Source organism: Tachypleus tridentatus, chromosome 12 (assembly GCF_004210375.1).
Source record: "Tachypleus tridentatus isolate NWPU-2018 chromosome 12, ASM421037v1, whole genome shotgun sequence".
Taxonomy (NCBI): domain Eukaryota; kingdom Metazoa; phylum Arthropoda; class Merostomata; order Xiphosura; family Limulidae; genus Tachypleus; species Tachypleus tridentatus.
In genome coordinates this window covers 20,251,130-20,272,198 of record NC_134836.1, presented here as the reverse complement: position 1 = coordinate 20,272,198, position 21,069 = coordinate 20,251,130, and the positions used below count along the sequence as shown (strand labels likewise).

Here is a 21,069-nt window from a genome sequence, read left to right as displayed (position 1 = left end):
CGCGCACATTGTCTTGTAAAAATATCTTAAAAGTTGATGTGTGCTCTTTCTTTTTAATATGCCGTAGCATTAAATAAAAAAAAAAGCTTTTTGTTTTATTTGTAACAGGTATAATTGACAAGATATGAAATTAATAAGATTATGGCTTTCACCGTCATTTTACTGAGTAATAATAATATGTTGTTAATGTTTTTTTTCTTTGGAATTCCAATATGTTTTAAAGAGCTTGGATGTGCACGCTATTTCATTACCGAAACGTCTAGTTTGACATGGTTGTCTTTCCTTTTTTAACCAATGTCTTAAAACGTAAGACAGGTCGAGTTTTATACCACAGTTTAATACGTTTCGAAATTAATAGTATTGTGCTTCCATGTCTTTGCCAGTGAGGAAACTGTGCGATATAATCATAGGCGACAGAATGTATGTATTGAAGTAGGGTGAGTTAGGGAGCGGGCACATTTGTTTGCTATATTATCCGAGACTGTTGAATTCAAAACGGGAACAGCGAATTTCCATAATAGTTGTGCACAGGTTATCAGTCTCTCTGTTCCTTATTAGGCCCGGCATGGCCAGGTAGTTAAGACATTCGACTCGTAATCCGAAGGTCGCGGGTTCTAATCCCCGTCAGACCAAACATGCTCGCCCTTTCAGCTTTGGGTGCGTTATAATTTGACGGTCAATCCCACTATTCGTTGGTAAAAAAGTAACCCAAAAGTTGACGGTGGGTGGTGATGACTAGCTGCCTTCTCTCTAGTCTTACACTGCTAAATTAGGGACGGCTATCGCAGATAGCCCTCATGTAGCTTTGCGTGAAATTCAAAACAAAACAAACTGTTTCTTATTCAAAAAAGTACTTCTCTACCGGCTCAAAATTGGGGGCATTTGCCCCTAATACTTCTCCGTTTCCTTCATCTGTGCGGTTAATTACTTGTACGTATGTGGAACTAATCTCCAGGAGTACATATAAATTACAGAGTATACGATACTTCAGCTCTTTATAATGTTTGGTTTTATGCCATCAATATAAAAATGAATTTTAAAAAAATTTATACGACAGAAATATTACAAAAAACATCTCAGACACAACAAATAAACTTGACAAAGATAGTATTGTACTATTATATAAAAGTTATAAAGAAAATATTGTACATAGCGTAAATAAGCTATGTAACGACAATTCTATTTAAAATAAAGGATAAAATAAAAATTGTTAGGCGTGACATGTATGTTTAGATACGTTGTAAATAATATGAAACGACTTGTATGTTCTTATTTTTTATGGGATTTTTAACACAATTTTAAAAACTTTTTCTAGTTTTATTTTATCTAGTTCTGCATGTTTGAAAACAGTCTTAAGCCTGGGTTTCTGTCATGTAGTAATTATTTTCGTTTCTACAAGAAAGAATGAAAATAATTGTGTGGTTGTGTTTTTGCCGTACACATTAAATGTAATTCATACTTGAGTATAAAATTAAGCCAAAAACAGGAAGTTAAATTGTCTTGTTAGCTTTTTTTATTAGTATCTGCCTAAGAACTATTGTAGAAAGTTTGTCTGTTTTCTGTGCAGTTCTTGATTAGATTACATGTAACATGGTGTGGCAAAAAGGACTGTAGAATGTTTGATTGTTTTCTGTGCGGTTCTTGATTAGATTACATGTGAGATGTGACAAAAAGAACTGTAGAATGTTTGACTGTTTTCTCTGCAATTCTTGATTAGATTACATGTGAGATGATGTGGCAAAAAGAACTGTAGAATGTTTGTTTTCTGTGCGTTGTGCCATTTTGATCAATTTTATTGTGTAGACGCGTGACTTCACCTAACCTAAGTTACTAAAATTAGCAAGTTTGTGTGCAATAATACGTTTGTCATATGACAAGTTGGCAGTGTTTTCAAGCACGCACGCGCGTCTACCAACACATTTACACATTACGTGACCTATTTCAATAATTGTGTGTATTCTAGTGCACAGCAGTTTGTTTACAGAGAAATTATCAGCAATAATGTACGTATTAAAGTGAAAGGAACAAAACATTCTATTTGTAAAATTACTTTCGGCTGTTGGTTCTATTTTGACAACATTTACAATTCTAGGAACTGTAGCGAGTTTCTGGGTTCAGTCGGACCTGTCTTGTCTGGTGAACCTGAAGCTAGTTAAAACTATAGCTTGTAAACGTGTTTAACAGAATGACTAATATGAGACAGCATTGTGATCAAATGAAATCAACGTTACGTGTTTTATGTAATGATTCTCTATGAGTAACGTTGTTGATAGCCAATGATCAGGTAAAATATAAATGGTCGTTACGTCTCAGTGTTAGAAACAAAAGCCTCTTTAGGTTAGTTGGTGTTTTAGGAAGTGTCTGATTAAGGATTATTTTATAATTAAAACATGTAAATATGCGTAAGAAATAAATACAAACGAACACAAATATATATACAGGGTTTCGTTAGATGATATTATCAATGTATGGTATTACTAGCTTGGTCGATAAGAACTGCTATTGGTCAAAACATAATTCTATACAAAATAGTTTTATATTATATGGCAGTGTCACAGAAGGCATAAATAGCTTGGCTGATGGGAATTGTTATTGGACGAAACGAAAGTCTATACAGAGCTTCCTTGGATGGAATTATCACACACTTGACTGATAGAACTGTTATTGGTCAAAGTAGGAATCCATACAAAGTTTTCATTGGATGGCATTGTCACACAGGATATCACCTTGGCTGATAGAACTGATAGTGGACCAAACAAAAATCTATATAGAATTTCCGTTGAATGGAATTATCACATAAGGTAAAAGTAGCTTGACAAATGAGAACAGTTATTAGACGAAACAGAAATCTATACATAGTTTCATTGGACGGAATTATCACGCAGTTGGCTCATAGAACTGTTATTGGTATAAATAGAAGTCTACGTATAGTTTCCATCCGATGTCATTATGACACAGGGTATCAAAAACTTGACTAATGAGAACTGGTACTGGACAAATATATATGTAGAGAGAATAATCCGTGAAGACGAGAAAACCCACTCGTAGAGAAATTTATATATTTAAAAACGGCTGATATGGGTAGAGAAATCACTAATAGAGGAGCGAACAACGTTTCGACCTTCTTCGGTCATCGTCAGAAGAAGGTTGAAACGTTGTTCGATTCTCTTTGAGTGCTTTCTCTACCCATACCAACCGTTTTTAAATATGTATGTAGAGAGAGTTTCATTAGATGTTATTATCAAACAGGGTATGAATAACTTGACGGATAAGAACTATTATTGGTCAAAACAAAAGTCTAAAGTTTATCATTTATAAGTTTTCTTATGGAATTTAAGATAACACATTTCTCTTCACTTCATGACATACATGCTTAATACGAAACTTCGTAATAGTTTAAGATTATAAAATCAAATATGTAATTAGTTTGACGGTATAAGAATTTGTGTTATGCTAATAAAATTGCCCCATGTTCATCGTTAACAGGCATGAAACGTCATTCCTTTTCTCGTCTGTATCATAGTGACGGTGTTATCACGCCCCTAAGTGGTATGTTTGTACAAGTGTACGGTTTGTTTGTTTGTTTGTTTGTTTTGAATTTCGCACAAAGCTACTCTAGAACTATGTGTGCTAGCCGTCCCTAATTTAGCAGTGTAACACTAGAGGGAAGGCAGCTAGTCATCACCACCCAACGCCAACTCTTGGGCTACTCTTTTACCAACGAATAGTGGAATTAACCGTAACATTATAACGCCCTCACGGCTGAAAGGGCGAGAATGTTTGGTGCGACTGGGATTCAAACCCGCAACCCTCGGATTACGAGTCGAACGCCTTAACACGCTTGGCCATGCCGGGACAAGTGTACAGTAGTTAATGCGTTAATGCAAATAAATACAAATACGCTTGTACGAACGTTCAAAAGGTTTGCTCAGTAACTTTGACATTAATCTTAGTAATTTGTCTTAGAAACTTCAGAATATTTGACTATGATGCGCAGTAAGAATTCAAACTTTTTAATTTATTCTACGTTTTAGTACAAAGTACAGCATATGATTATGATAGTAGCATAATTAACGTGAGGACAAGGGCTGGCTCTGTGTTAGAGCTCTGGATATCAGAGTTGGAGAGATGAACCCCGAATCTATGCGATATTGTGCAATATTCCCTTCTCTTTAATAGTTTTGAGTATACTAAGAGTGATAGTCAATCTTATAGTGCGGATGATGGGTGGTATGGTGCTGCTGACTGGCTGCCTTTCCCCTCTGGTCAGTAGTTCAAATTAGAAATAGCACATGGTAGCGTCAGTAACTGCCAAAAATACAAATACCAGTAACGTAATGTGTATCAATGTATAGCTGTTGTTTATCATAGTAACTTTATTTAGTTCTGTGTTGTTATAGCAGTAACCTAAAGTATATCAGTGTATAGATATTGGTTATCGTAATAACCTAGTCTAGTTACAGATGGTTATACAAGTAACCTAATGTGTATCAATGTATAGCTATTGTTTATCGTAGTAACCCAATCTAATTACGTATTATAATTTATCTCGGACAAGTCTCCGATTTATTATATTATGTACATTACATATTACAATTTCAAATAACTGGAAATTTTAAGTTTAATTTAGAAGTTAATTGAATTTCGATCTGTATCAAATTTATAATATTTGCCAACAAGATTGATAGACACAATTTTCTTTCTTAACACAAATATAATTTAGTATACAAACAACAATACAATTTATAATAACGGTTATTACAAATATTGGTTCATATACAAGAGTTTTACAAGCTTAAAAACTATATTGAGTTTTCTATCTGGTCAAAAACTGGATATTTTATCGACGGTCCGGGTCCACGACGACTGAATTAATTCTGAATTGATATAGTTAAATTTCTCTTAAGCTGGCTAACTGGCTTTTCTTGGCTAGCCCCTCGGTGTGGATTCTTGTACGTGGTGAGGGGACCTTTGGCCTTGAATTCCTGTAGACGGGCGGCCTTTGGGTGGCCTTCCTTGGGTCAATCGGCTGGTCCACTTGGGCTAGAGTCAACCAAGTACCAGTGTTGGAAGTTTTCAACGGTGTTGTGGACATTGTACCTGATGCTAGTATTTGGGTAAAGTGCTCACGAAACCCTGGTGTTGCTGCATTGTCCTTGCATGACATTGTAGTGCGTCCCCTCGTAGGGCTCCATGGTGGGTTGGGTCAGTGGGTACTGAAATTTTTCTTTTTTTTCCTATGGATCCTCCAATAAAAATTTAAATAAAATAGTGAAAAAACAGTCTATAGGTAAGCGACCACGTCTTGAAGACTCTGAGCAGCAATCTTCAACATCTGTAACACACGTACCTCATTTTCTTATATTACATTCTCTTTCAGAAATACCTTTAGGGCAATTGTCCCCCTTTTTTATTTAGAAGGGACTAGAGGGTCTTGCTGGCTCTCCAAAGTCAGTAAAGAAGCTTCGGTCTGGAGACATATTAGTTGAAACATCCACAGCCCACCACAGTAAACTCCTCTTGAATTCAACAGCAATTGGGGATATACCTATTAAGGTTACCCCTCATGCTACCTTGAATTCATCACGAGGAGGTATTGTTGAGAGGGATTTGAAGAATGTCCCCGAGTCAGAGATTCTCGCTGGTCTCTCCACTCAAGGAGTTTCTGCAGTGAGGCGCATCTCCACTCGCAAAGATGGAGTTACACTGCCAACAAATACCCTCGTTTTGACATTTACATCATCACGTGCACCTGCCACTATCAAGGCATGTTATCTAATTTGCAGGGTACGGCTGTACATTCCAACCCTCTCCGATGTTTGCAATGTCAGAGATTCGGCCACTCAAAGACATCATGTCGTGGTTCCCTGACATGTGCTTGTTGTGGTGGCAAGGACCACGATGCCTATCAATGTGACATGGACCCACATTGCGTCAATTGCAATGGTTCTCACCCTTCCTGCTTTCGTTCCTGCCCAAAATGGTTGGAGGAAAAAAGAAGTGCAGCGTTTGAAAACGACTGATAACATTAGTTATCCTGAGGCTCGGAAATTGCTGCCCGCCACTCCATCTCGGACATATGCTGCTGCACTTCGTTCCACAACTACAATGGGAGTGCAGACAGATCTCTCTGTACCTCCAAGAGAATCGTTTTCACAACAAATGAAAAGCCTTTTGACTCCCATGTTTAAAAAGGTTGATGAATCGACTTCCACACCCATCTCTGTTCCTCCCATACATTCTAACAAACCTCAAGATCCATATCCTTCAGTTTCAAATACAGGCATTTCTTCTGATACATCTTTTTTTCCCACCCCAAGAGGCAAAGCAATCATTCGTTCGCGTCCCCAGTCACTGTAATCCCCTTCCAATAAAAAAGACCTGCCCAATCGACCCAGGACATGATCCATGAAGGTTGATAGACCTCCTCCGACTAATGACAGTAAGGAAAAAAGACGTGGTCGTAAACAGAAGGGTTCTCCAGCCACTTCGCCTACCCGTCATTAAAAATGGCCACCTTGATACAATGGAACTGTCGAGGTTTACGTTCTAATCTGGATGATATCAAAACACTGATTGCTTCCTACCATCTTGTATGTCTTTCCTTACAAGAAACATTTCTAAAACCTGCCGATACAGTCACCATTCGGCAGTTTTCTCTGTACAGAAATGACAGGCTGTGTGATGGACGAGTACATGGAGGGGTGGCACTATTGGTTGATCAGCATGTGCCCACCCTGTCTTTGTCACTCAACACACCCTTGGAGGCCGTAGCCATCCGTGTTTCCTTGGGTCATACCATCACTGTTTGTTCTCTCTACCTGTCCCCTGGAGAGACATAATCAATCAGACCTTGCTCTAATTGAACAGTTGCCGTCTCCCTTTCTACTCCTGGGGGACTTTAATGGACATCATCCCCTCTGGGGAAATGCTGTTATTGAAGGGAGGGGTCGCTCTGTAGAGCGTATGCTCTCTGATCACAGTCTTTCTCTTTTTACTACTGGTTCTTCCACTTATTTTCATGCACCTAGTCAGTCCTTTACCGCTATTGATCTCTCAGCTTGCTCCCCTTCATTATTCTCCCATTTTTCATGGAGGGTTGACAATTATCTACTAGGCAGTGATCATTTTCCTATACTTTTGAGAGAGACTGGCCGTGGTCAATGCCACCCTACTCGCGTGCCCCGGTGGAAGCTAGATCAGGTAGACTGGTCCACTTTCACTGTTCTCGCAGAACTTGATCCTGCCATCGTGAATCAGCCATCAATAGACGACTGTGTGGCAGCGGTAACTTGCTGTATTATACAAGCAGCTGCTCAGTGTATTCCTAAAACCTCGACACGTTTTCCACGATATCCTTGTCCGTGGTGGAATCCTGCTTGCCACTAAGCACGGAAGGCCCAAAAACGGGCCTGGGATACGTTTCGTAGATATCCCACACTTTCGAACCGCGTCGCTTTCCAACGGACCCGTGCACATGCTAGGTGGGTAAGACGTCAAATCCTGAAGGAATCTTGGATTACGTTTACAACTAGCATATCTTTTACCACCAGTTCCAAGGTCATATGGGACACGATTCGAAAGGTCAGTGGGCACTACAATTCTGTCCCCTTCTCGATCTTACTCTCTGATGGTCAGGAGGTGGCTGATATCCGGAGCATCGCTGATACTCTAGGTGAAAGTTTTTGCCAAGTATTTAGCACTTCTGCTTGTTCCTCCACCTTCTTGGCCATCAAGACTCGGGCAGAGCGTTCACCTCTTTCCTTTCGAACTGACTGTCTCTTTGACTATAATTGTCCCTTTACACTGGTGAAACTGAAAATGGCCCTTCATCGGTCTGGCAGTACATCTGTTGGACTTGATGATGTACACTATGACATGCTGCACCATCTATCTCATGCTTCTCTTGATGTCCTAATTGTCTTTAACTGGATCTGTCAGGAGAATGTTATTCCTGATGCCTGGCGCCAGGCTATTATTTTACCTTTCTCTAAGCCAGGGAAAGATCCCAAGATTCCTTCAAACTACCGTCCAACTGCTTTGACGAGCTGTCTCTGTAAGACCTTAGAAAGGATGGTTAATGCTCGTCTTGTTTGGTTCCTCGAATCAAACAACCTTCTCTTGCCCACCAAGTGTAGGTTCTGACGACAGCACTTCACCACAGACCACCTAATTCGACTTGAAACATCAATCAGAGAAGCCTTTCTCAAACGCCAACATCTTGTATCAATATTCTTTGACATTGAGAAGGCTTATGACACAACATGGAGGTATGGCGTTTTGCGAGACCTCCATACATATGGATTACGTGGCCATTTACCCATGTTTATTAAACAAATTTTAATGGACAGGAGATTTCAAGTTCGTGTGGGTTCGACACTTTCCCGTTCTTTTGTACAGGAACTTGGAGTCCCTCAGGGCTGTGTTTTGAGTGTCACACTTCTCAGTATAAAGATAAATGCCATCACTGAACAACTCCCTCTCACTATTGCGAATGGGCTGTATGTCGACGACTTTCACATCTCATGTCGGTTGTCGAACATGAGATATATTGAGCAGCAATCAATCGTGTACTGAAGTGGACTATGGCGAACGGCTTTAATTTCTCTCTCTCTAAAACCGTTTGCATGCACATTTGCCGCCAATGGGGCATTCACCCTGATCCTGAACTTTATATCGGTGAAGTTTCGCTGCCAATGGTCCCTGAGACCAAGTTCTTGGGGCTTATCTTTAACCGTAAGCTGACTTTTATACCACACTTAAAGCAGCTACGGGTCAAATGTACAAGAGCACTGAACATCCTCTGTGTTCTCTCTACTACCAGTTGGGGAGCAGATCGGTGTTCTATGTTAAAGGTATATCGTGCTCTTATTCGATCAAAACTCGACTATGGATCAATGGTCTATGGCTCTGCCAGACCCTCAGCCTTAAAGTTGCTAGACCCCATTCATCACCAAGGACTTCGACTCTGCACTGGGGCTTTCCGCACCTCTCCAGTTCAAAGCTTATACGTTGACTTCATGAACCTTCTCTGCACCTTTGCCGTTTGCAACTATCTTCACTATATTCTTCGAAACTTCGTTCCTTACTAAAGCATCCCACCTGGGGATGTGTTTTCCTTCCTCAGTGGGCCGTACTTTTTCAGAACAGACGATCTGCCATTGCTCCGTTTGGCCTTCGCATCCAGGTGCAATTGGATGACTTGGGTCTGTCCTTGGATAACATTGTAGATTCCACAGGTCAGCCCATCCAACCATGGCTTATTACAGCCCCCAAATGTGACCTTTCTTTCAGTCATCTGAAACGGGCAGATACTCCAGATTGGAAGTACCGTCATTTATTTAATGAACATCTTTCAAACAATCATTCCGTTCCCATTTATACAGATGGTTCCAAATCAGGTAATTCAGTGTGCTCTGCTATGGTTTGCTGCAGTTCGGTGATTGCACGCAGAATCCCCTCTACAGCTTTTGTATTCACTGCTGAACTGTATGCCATATCTCTTGTCTTGGATCACATTGAAGCTGAGCAGTACTCCAACTGCACTATTTATTCGCTTAGTTCTATACTTGCCTTGGAATCGCCAAACATTGGCTCACATCCTGTTCTTGCTGATATTCAAAACCGACTGGCCCATTTCTCATTAACTGCTACTTCTATCTAGTTTTCCTGGATACCAGGCCACGTTGGTATTCGCGGGAACGAGCTTGCAGACACGGCAGCTAAATCTATCTTCTCCGGCACTATCACCACTGTGCCTATTCCGTACATTGACTATGGTCCTGTATTCAAGGCTTGGCTCCGTGCCAGCTGGCAGTCTACTTGGAGTGAGCAACGCAACACAAGCTTTTTCAAATAAAACCCTGTATTGGGCTTTGGCCATCTAGCTTCCATAAGGTTCGGAAGGAGGATGTTGTTCTAACTAGACTATGCATTGGTCAGTTTTTTAACTCATCGTTTTCTTTTATCTGGAACTGATGCACCAGTGTGTAGTTTGTTTAACACTCAAATCACTATCATCCACATTTTACTTTCTTGCCATCGTTACGATTCTCAACGACGGCACCATTTTAAACATGTTTTTTTTCCCAGGGTTTATCTGTAACATTGGACAGTATTATTGGTGATGGTGATACTGTCCACCTTGATAAAGATTTTAGTTTTTTAATGGCCATTAATCTTTTTAATCTCATTTAAGTGTTGGATATTTATTCATTACACCTTATTAATGGTGGTTCCCTTTTCACAGTTTCATTCTCTCTAGTTCAATTTGACATTGAAAAATGGCCAGAACATTAAATAACTCGACACCAGGACTGGAAAGGCCAACTTCAGGTGACTAACGATGCTGTTTGAACTACCTGTTAGTCGTCCTGGCGAGTTGTTATTCCAATTTTGCTGCATGTCTTTTAAACTTTTATTACTTTACCCTTTGGTATTGACCATAATGACACATAACCCGGAACCAGGACTGGAAAGACCAACTTCAGGTGACTGACGGTGGTTCTGGCACTTGCCTGTTAGTCTTCCTGGCGGGTTATGATCATTACCATTCTGCTACAGAAGTTCTTTACAACTTTATAGATTGGATGTCAACATCGGTTGTATGCAGTTTTCTGTTTTTAATTGCTGTTTTGTTTTTACCTTCGTTTACTTTTACAAATTTTACTACATTTACTTTACTTTTACCTTTTTACTGGACATTTGACTACTCATTATTACGATTTTGCTGTGTCTTTTAAACCTTCTATTATTTTACATTTTGATAATGGCTGCTATGACACATTACCCGGAACCAGGACTGGAAAGGCCAACTTCAGGTGGCTGACGGTGGTTCTTGAACTTACCTGTTAGTCTTCCTGGTGGGTTATGATCATTACCATTTTGCTGGAGTAAGTACTTTACAACTTCTTTTACTCTGCTTTCTCTCTTACCATTGTAAACTAGGTGTCAACATTGGTTTTATGCTTTTTCTGTTTTTCAATTATGTTTTGTTTTATCTTCATTTCCTTTTCTGTATTTTACTACATTTAATTTATTTTTACCTTTTTACCGGACGTTTGGCGCAGATAGCCTAGCTGCTTTGTGCCATAAAACACTAAATCAATCAATCAATCAATCATTCTTGGCTAGCATCACATCGCTTATAAGCTGATTTTTTACTGAAAGAGATATTTAATGTTCTCGTAGAAATGCTAACGTCCGAAGTTAATCTACTGAAGTTGAACGCTTTGTAACATTCGAAATTTATAAATGTTCCTGGTTAAATTCTGTAGTTTTCCGATTAATAATCGTTAATCACAATTGTAGCGTCGAGGCTTATAGTATACTGACTGTAGCTGACCAACAATATTTTATTACTGTCTCTCGGCGTTTTGCAATGGCTGACTCTTGTATGCTCATTAGACGCGATTCTCGAAAGTTCAACCATATTCGAAAATACGCTAGTGTTTTCGTAAAACATGTATTGTTGATTTTTACTCTCGAGAATCTTCTACAAATTTAGTAAACAAGCAGGACTTGCGTAATACTCATCCAACAATATACGTCACACGCATCATATTGAAACAAATGCAGGTATTAAAATAAATGTATAACAGTAAATCTATTACAGTATCAATGTATACTTATTGTTTATCATAGTAACCCAATCTAGTTGCGGATGGTTATAGCAGTAACCTAATTTGTATCAACGCAATAAAATAAGTTTTACTGCACCATACCTCAGCATTCATTATGGTAGTTAAAAAAAATTAATGGAATTGAAGTAAAAAGTGTTAGTATTCAAATACTGAAGTGTGGATTATTGTAGTTAAAATCTAACCCAGTAAATAATATACACTAAATATGATTCAAATGTTGTATAAATAGATTTAGTAATTATAGTATTTTATTCCACAAATGTGAAATCAATAGCCACACTTATCGAGAAGTAAAAATGCGAAATCAGTAAATATAGTTTTAGAGAAGTGGCGTGCACAAACAGTAACCATATTAGTCGAGAATTAACGTCTCTCTTGTAGGAGTTTAGTGCTTTTTGAGTGAATCTCTGTAGAGTATGTTAAATCGCGATTGGTAATCAAGCTTAACATAACTTGTATGTTAAATCGTAACTGTTATTTTCTGAATTGTTGTGTAAGTAAAGAAAAACTTGTCCAAGGAACAAAATACTAAAAATAACGACATCCCTCGTCCCTCTTTTCATAAAACATAAACATCCACACCATATAACTTTTTAAGATTTTGCTTTCATTTAACAGTGAATAAGACAATTGAGGGAAGGAAGCTAATATGTTCTGACCTCCCACTGTTGTGTTTAGTTATCATAAATTAAAGATATGGAGATAAGGTACACAGGTGTAGTGTTTTTTTCAGAAAAGTAGTAAAATGAAAATAAGTAAATGTGATACAGTAGAGAATGGATAAAACTGTATATATGTAAATGTTCATAATCATATTTTAATGTTAAATATGAAGAATTTATATGCAAAACACCAAAGTCCAGTTTTGCTATTTTGAGAAAATCGGTTTATTTTTATTTATGCGTAATTTAAAATAGTCTCTTTGTTAAATAAAACATTTCACTGTATTACATGAAAAAAAAATCCAAGTTTGTTGATAATTTACATTTCACAAAATCTATATTTTTTAGTTTCGTACAAAGTTCTGCAGATCCATTAATACAATACCATGAGTAACTTAATTTTGTGATGTATTGCCTGTACTACGTTTATTCATTGAATTTCTCAATACGTACTTCGTTCACTTGTTTTATGTTTTTACCGTTGTTAAAAGGACATGTAAATATACCTTACTCCTATTGTGGAGTGCATTAATATCACCACGAACTAAAATGATTACTTGTATGTATGTATATAATAGTTTATAACGAAACATTTTTATTTGTATTCACGGGTTAAAAATTGTAATTGTTTTATTTGTGATAGTTAATATATATGTATATAAATGGCGGGGTAATAGTTTTGTAGGTTTTATAATGTAAATATTCTCCCTAGAGTTGGACTGTTTTTGTAGCAATAAAACTTAATGACAGTTGTCCATCTGGTAAACTATAACGGTATAACTTGTCCCTGGAAGAAATCAGGCGATATGGATCCCCCAGCCTCCGAGGTCATGCTGTTTACGTCAGTCGAAATGTCTTTTCATCGCTCTGACCTTCTGTTCATATTTATTCCTTTTCATAATATTTTATTTTGTTTTTGCTGTCTCAATAACTAAGTTTAAGTTACTTCAATAGCAGATTGACTAACAACGAATTTTTAAACATAATAAAAAATGCCTGTGTGTATAACGTAAAACGTTTCAACTGTGGTCTGTTTTCAGAAGTTAGATCAACGTTCTGTTGAAACAAAAAGTATATTCTTTATCTAAAAATATATCATTATGCTTATAAAGTGTTGTTGGTCAATTTACTCTCATATTAGCATAATGTATTTCCGTACATAAGTACTTTACACTTTTGGCCAGGTGGCTAAGGCACTCGACTCGTAATCCGAGGGTCGCGGGTTCGAATCCCCGTAACACCAAACATGCTCGCCCTTTCATCTGTGGGGGCTTTATAATGTTACGACCAATCCCACTAGTCGTTGGTAAAAGAGTAGCCCAAGAGTTGGCGGTGGATGGTGATGACTAACTGCCTTTCCTCTAGTCTTACACTGCTAAATTAGGGACCGCTAGCGCAGATAGCACTCGTGTTGCTTTGCGCAAAATTAAAAAAACCAAAAACAAAGAAACTTTACACTTTTAGATCCAACTTATTCTGTCCTTTTTAGCCGGGTTTAATATTTTAGTATTTCTGCCTGGATTTTACCTTCTTCTGTGATTAAAGCTAAATTTAAATCAGCTGTTTTCCCATTGTAATTTAGCTTCTTTTAGCCTTGTAATTTAGTTTACTATTTTCCATTATTATTGCCAGGTTTACCTTACCCTATCCTTATATACCCGACTTTAATTTATTCTTGCATTTATAGCTGTAATAAGGTTATTTTATATTTTTGGCATTTTTGTTTGTTGTTAAGCTACAGAATGGGCTATTTGTGCTGTACTCGCCACAGGTATAGTAACCCAATTTTCAGTGTTATAAGCTCTCAAACTTATCGCTGAAGTGGTGGGAAGCTGTTTATAGTCGGATTTACTTTATTTTACGCTTTTATATGGATGGATTTGGTGTATTCCTCTTTCTGGTTATATTTGGCTTATCCACATTTTAAAGCCGGATTTAGCTTATCTTATCCGAATACTTAAATTTCAAAATGGCATTAATGTACCGTACAAATTACGTAAACTCTCTTATCAGAGTTCTTTCACCAAGAGTTAGGTTCATATGTATATATCATATAAATTTCTCGGTTAGTAGAAAAATTTATTAAAATACTCTTATTAATTTTCAAAAGCAGTTAATAACAGCGTATATTTTTTATACATATATTTATATAAGGACATACAGTCCTACGACAGTGAGGCGGCTTTGTAAGTATAATGAGTCCTAGTCCTTGTTACCGTTCTGCTTCAGTCTGCGACTCTTCTCGGCTATTTTTGCTTTCGGAAAGGATGCCAAGTCAGCGCAACCTGAACTAAAGACGTGCCTGCTTCTCGTTGTTGTAACAAAAATGTTCACGAGCACTCACGAGTCCTCTTCTATAATCGTTGTACATGACACACCAGGCCCAAAGAAGCTCAAAATGATAATGAATAGGCGGCGAAAGAATAGAGGATCTAGCTGAAAACTTCATAGAGATTGCATGCCAGTTTATGGCTTGTTTGATCCCACACGTATGTTGTCAGCTAGACTTCGCTGAAAGTCTTCGTGTGGCGGTCTAGGTGTCTTGTATAAAAGCAAGGACACGTTTGTTGTCCACCCACGCCTTCCCATTGTTTTAATAAAAGATGTTGTACAAACCTCACAAAGTGAAATTGTTTTTATATTCGTCTACATGACAAACACCAAAGTAAGCTGATGTAACACAATTGCTTAAAACACTTAAATTGATGATTTATTGGCTGCTCTGTATGCTTAGCAAAAGTGACAAAAACCGAGCGTACCTTGATCCGGGTGTTCGTTTCAACACATGTCTCACCTAAATGAAGAACGACCTTCTTGTACGGTGATTGTTTCTTCTATTTGTATCTCTGGGCCGTTATTAGGGATAATTAAAGTTAGTGTTTCCTATTGTAGTGTTAGTGTTTGATTATGTTACAAATACGATTCATACAAGTATGGACTAAGTCATCGTCATATGATATTGATGTTGGAGGTTGCATAATAATTACAAGTTTTCTCACTCGAATTTTTAAAAGGTCAGTGTTGGAATTAACTGAGATTAAATGTACACGAATAATTAATGTCTGTGTCTCTAAGGCGAAGATGGCAGTAACTCTGGACACCAGATGGAGCCACATCGACTAGCTGTGGAACAAAATAAAAGGTTAAGCGTTATTAGTGGTAAGTTTCCAAAATACTATTTATCTTATAGATTAGAAGAGTTAAATCGCCGTATATAGTATGGAATGACGCTTTTTAAAATTAATACAGTTTAAATAAGTTAAATTAGGTTTACTAATATGTTCGACAGTTTTTTATTTTATCTCAGCATACTGTTGAACAATCTCTATATTCCAGCTGTGGGGACTTTATAATTTTGACATTTAGTCTCGTAACAACTATATCAACAGTAGGCGCTGCTAACTTGGCTATACATCCCTGTGTTCAAAGGTAAAAATTCTCGACCATTAGATGTATCTGATCTGACTGTTTGAAACGTATCAAAAAATATTAAAATATTAATTTACTAGTGAGGTAAGCATTTCGGCGCTTGATGAGTTAAAGTGGGTTTTCTTGAAGCACTCCCATTTTTTCCACACAGCAAAATTTGTTGGCACTGGATTTATAGATCCCTTTTGTCCTTGAAAGACCACAGGGGCCGTCTCTCTTAAGAAGCTACGATGTCTGAATTTCTCACTGTTATTAATTCAACTTTTTCTGATTGTTTGAGGCATTCACGAGTTAATTAAAATCACCCGTATTAATTTTACGTCCATTTCCACGTGCCCTTCCTTTTTCATGAAAAGTTTCTAATAAAGCATTACCAAGAGTGGGTCGAAAAGAGAACTTTGAACACCTCTGGTTTTAAATCAACTAAAATTCCAACCGTATTTTTGTTTTGCAGATATTAATATTATACATTCGGAAACGCACACACACACAAATATATTTATGTCCATCATGAAAACTACCTTGTCACAGTGATTAATCTCCCTATGTATGCTTATAATTTTAAGTTAAATTTTAGGAGCGGGTTGGCCCTTGGTGGAATTTTATTAAATTTTGGATTTGGCGAGCCGGGTTCGAATTCTTGCATTGTCGTAAAATATTCCCTGGACTTTAAGCTGTGGGTGCGTTATAAAAGAGACAGTCAATCCCCTAGCGGATAGTGGATGTTAGGATGCTGTTGGTTGGCTACTACCTTCCTTCTGGTCTGTAGTTCAAAATTAGGAACGTCCACAGATAGCCTTAGTATCTTTCTTTAGATACAAATACATGAAAGTTAAGTTTCTAATTTTTTATGAATGAAGATTTAATCTGATAAACAGAGTATCCCCACCGGTTTGTTTGTTTCTGAATTTCGCGCAAAGCTACACGAGGGCTATGTGCGCTAGCCGTCCCTAATTTAGCAGTGTAAGACTAAAGTGAAGGCAGCTAGTCATCACCACCCACTGCCAACTCTCGGGCTACTCTTTTACCAACGAATGGTGGGATTGATCGTAAAATTATAACGCCCTCACAGCTGAAAGGGCGAACATGTTTGGTGTGACAGGAATTCAAACCCGCGATCTTTAGATTACGAGTCGAGTGCCTTAACCACCTGGTTAATCTTCACTGGTCTCGGTGTGTTTTCTGCAGATGTCTCCACCATTATTATAATATTTGTACTTACATTTTACAGTAAAATATGTCTCTTTATCCTATGTGTTTTGTTAATTGAGTCAATTTTGAATTATTCGAAATTACGAACTCTTAGAGTCCTTAAATTTGAAATTTCTCTCTTTCTTTTCGGTAGAGGAAAGATGTTTATAGGTTTATATTTATCGACATATATGTTTGTGATTGGTTGTCTATACACACACACACACACACACACACACACACACATTGCTGGCCAAAATCTTAAGGCCAATGAACATAAAGAAAAAATATACATTTTGCATTGTTAGACTCGGCCACTTATTTGAGTAGAGCTTCGAAAGATAAAAATAAAAAAAGGGAAAATAAAAATAAAAAACTTTCTAGCATTTAATAGGGAAAATGTGAATACTATGAAATTAGCTTAAATACTAGCTGGTCAAAAGTTTAAGACTACACCAAAAAGAAGTCCTAAACAGGGTAGGAAATGCCCAACAAGAGGTCTCAGTAGTGAGATGCACGGCCGTCATTGCGAATAACTGCAAACATTCGCTTTGACATGGTCGATATAAGCATTTGCAGAAGGCTGGCTGGAATGTTATTTTAAGTGGTAAAGATGGCTTCACGAAGATCATGCACTGTTTGGAACTGACGTCCATTTCTATAAACTTCCCTTGCCATCCTCCCCCAAACATTTTCAATGGGGTTCAGTTCGGGCGAAAACGCTGGATAGACCAAAAGAATCACGTTATTCGCCAGGAAAAAGTCCTTTGTCCTGCTGAAAGATCTAATCATTTCCACACATGCGAGGACCTTCAGTCAATAAGGATGCTCTCTCCAACATGCCAATGTAGCCAGCTGCTGTTTGATGCCCCTGTATAACCTAAAGCTCCATTGTTCCATGGAAGGAGATAGCATCCCAGATCATGATGGAACCTCCTCCACTGGGTCGTGTACAAAATGTCTCCGGTGGGATATCCTTATCGTGCCAGTAACGTTGGAAGCCATCTGGACCATCCAGGTTAAATTGTTTCTCATCAGAAAACAAATCCTTTCTCCATTTTTCTACGTCTCATGTTTGGTGCTTCTCAGCAAAGTTTAAGAGACCTGTTTCATGGTGTGGAAGGAGGCGTGGCCTTTGAAGACGTTTACGGTTTTAAAAGCCTTTCTCTCGTAGATGCCGTCTTATTGTTCTTGAGCTGCATTCTGCGTCCGTAAGGGCCTTAATCTGGTTCGGCGATCGGCTGGTGTCTTGCCGGACAACCCGTCGAATTCTCCTGCTCAACGCTAGCGAAATTTTCTTGGGCCGACCACTTGAAATTCTCGTTCCATGTCCCTTAGGGTCTTTTTAAGAAATTTGCAACAGCAGTTTTACTACGCCCAATTTCACCAGCGATGGCACGTTGAGAGAGACGTTGCTTTTGCAGCTCGACAATTCAGCCACGTTCAAATTCTGTCAACTTTTTAGCCTTTGCCATGTTTTTACCCAATGTAACACAGAAGATGTCAGTGGGAGATGTTGACAACGCTAATGCTTGAACACAAATGATAAATTTCATTACGCGTTTACCAATTAATGCTTCTTTTCAGTATGGGCCCCCCTCTAGTACAGCGGTACGGATTTACAACGCTAAAATCAGGGGTTCGATTCCCCTCGGTGGGCTGAGCAGATAGCCCGATGTGGCTTTGCTATAAGAAAAACAAACAAACAAACTTTCCAGTATGGTCTTAAACTTTTGACCAGCTAGTATTTAGGCTAATTTCATAGTGTTCACATTTTCCCTATTAAATGCCAAAAAGGTTTTTATTTTTATTTTCCCTTTTCTTATTTTCATACTTCGAAGCTTTACTCAAATATAAGTGGTTGAGTCTAACTACACAAAATGCATATTTTTTCTTTATGTTCATTGGCTTTAAAATTTTGGCCATCAGTGTGTATATATAACTTTTAATTATTTTTTTTCCCCCTTAACAGAAGATAAAAGAGGAACATCGAAGGTAGAGCTGGAGAAAAAGGAAGGAGCAACACTAGGACTAATTATCACAGGTATGTTGATCTTTGACCTGGTGGTCAAACGCTCGACTTGCAAACTGCATCCGTGGAATCGAAACGCGTTGCTAAACGTGCCTACCCCTTCAGTCGTGGGGGAATTATAATATGACGTTGAATCTCAATATTTGTTGTTAAAAGAGTAACCCATGAGTTGGTGATGGAAAGGTGATGACTAACTACCTTTCTTCTAGTCTTACACTGCTGAATTAGGGACGGTTAGCGCAGGTAGCCCTAGCGTAGCTTTGCGCAAAAATCAAAACAAACATCACTCGGGGGGTATTAAGATATATATTCTAGACTGTTAAGCAATATTCGGTCATGTGACCTCTTTGTTCTAACTGCACATACCTACTCACGTATATAAACTACTTGTACCTGAGGACGACAAAATATTGCTGAAACGTCGTACATTGTGTAACAGAGTTTTTCATTACTCAGTTAGGCTGCCCCAAATGTTTTATTTTCTAAAATGTAGAGTACTCGTTATTAGGTACAAAGTGAAATATCTACATTCTGTCTGCCATGGGAAATCGAACCTAGGATCTTAGTAACGTAGGTGCATAAGATTACAGCTAACCCACCGTGGGAAATAATTTTAGTTAGAACTAAATACTGTTCGTTAAAGCTATATAAATTTCTAGTCGCAAATACTGTCTGATCGATACACGGTTTAATTTAGCACGATATTCGACTTTTAGTTGAGGAAACATTTATTGTTTGAAAACTTTATGAAACATATTTTTTGAAAACAATAACTTAGAAGATCAAGCAATTTATTTTGTCGATGTACGAGAACAAAGCACTCTATTTTTTTAACGTTTCATGAACAAAGTTTTCCAGCGCTCAGGGATTGTTCACGAGAATGTCAAAATTGAATAGATATCAGTTATTTCTGGTAGTAAACCAGACGTTGGTGATAAACGTGTCACCTGTTTTCTCGCTTTTACAATATGTGCATTCTGACCAGTGATAAACGGCGTGTGACATGTCGTTCTAGTATCTGATCTATCGTCCTAATACACATACTTTCTAGTCAGTTAAGGGAAACTTGTTAACCCTGTGCGTTGTTGTTCTAACTTTGGACAAAACTTGGAACGGAGTTAACTTTTTGGAAATACATTTCTTGTTTCTTCTTTGACTTTCCCAGTTCTTGATGGGCCCATGACATTCCTGGAGTCCTCTGTTTTAGGATTAATGGTGATTATATAATATACCACTAGTGTATTATTTGTTTTCAAATAACATCAGTTTTACTTGTAGAATTATTATTATAATCTTTTGTCGAGAAACTAATTTATTTATGAACCTCTCTGCTTTAAAATGGCCGATTTCTAATGTATTTTGCAGTAAATAGTTCTTTAAGTACTTAAGTATAAAACCATCAACAAATGTCCATTTGAACTTTACATTACTAACAGTTTTCCAAAATGTAAAAAGCCCCTAGTAGTTCAGTGGTAAGTCTGTAGGCTTGTAACTCTGAAAACCAGGTTCCGATAACCGTGGTGGGATTTCGATTGTAGTTATATATGAAACTGAATTGTAAGTAATGTTTTTCACCTTCAAAGAAAATAGGTTTACCAAGTAAACCTGCTGAAAGATCTAGACATATTGATGACATATTTTTTCAGCTTTTATTTATAATAAACTCGTCTTATATCATTTAATATAAAAAATAAACTTATTTAAATAGTGTTACATTTGATTTGATTTGTTTTAGTAAGCATTTTATTACAATTTAGATCTATTTCAGCCTTTTAATTTATTGGCTCTCCTAAACATTTTCTGCATAAAAATAGGTTTAAAATTGATAACTGTTACTACATAAGCACAAATACAGAAGTAAAAATCAACTAATCCACCAGTTGTTTCTCTTGTAAGTAGCGCTTTTACGTTAACTTCCAGGTTTAGAAGATTAAACAAAATTATATCCATTCTTTTTCACAGGTGGAATCGACAAAGGTTTTCGACCGAAGATATCCAGACTTAGACCTGGAAGTATTGCTCACAGGTAAGGAATGGGAATTTTCTTATGTGATTAAAACTTGATTAATATTCATAGGAAAAAAACGAGGGTTATATTAGGAGTCTCAGTGTA

General features: G+C 37.6%; 1 pseudogene across 1 annotated transcript in view; it reads left to right on the top strand.

The window, feature by feature from the left end:
* LOC143235100 (glutamate receptor-interacting protein 2-like) overlaps nt 1-21,069 on the top strand; it is a 55,215-nt pseudogene that overhangs the window by 10,433 nt on the left and 23,713 nt on the right. The window contains exons 2-4 of the transcript XR_013018916.1: nt 15,380-15,463; nt 18,897-18,968; nt 20,919-20,982. The product of XR_013018916.1 is annotated as a glutamate receptor-interacting protein 2-like (transcript). The remainder of the gene's footprint in view (nt 1-15,379; nt 15,464-18,896; nt 18,969-20,918; nt 20,983-21,069) is intronic.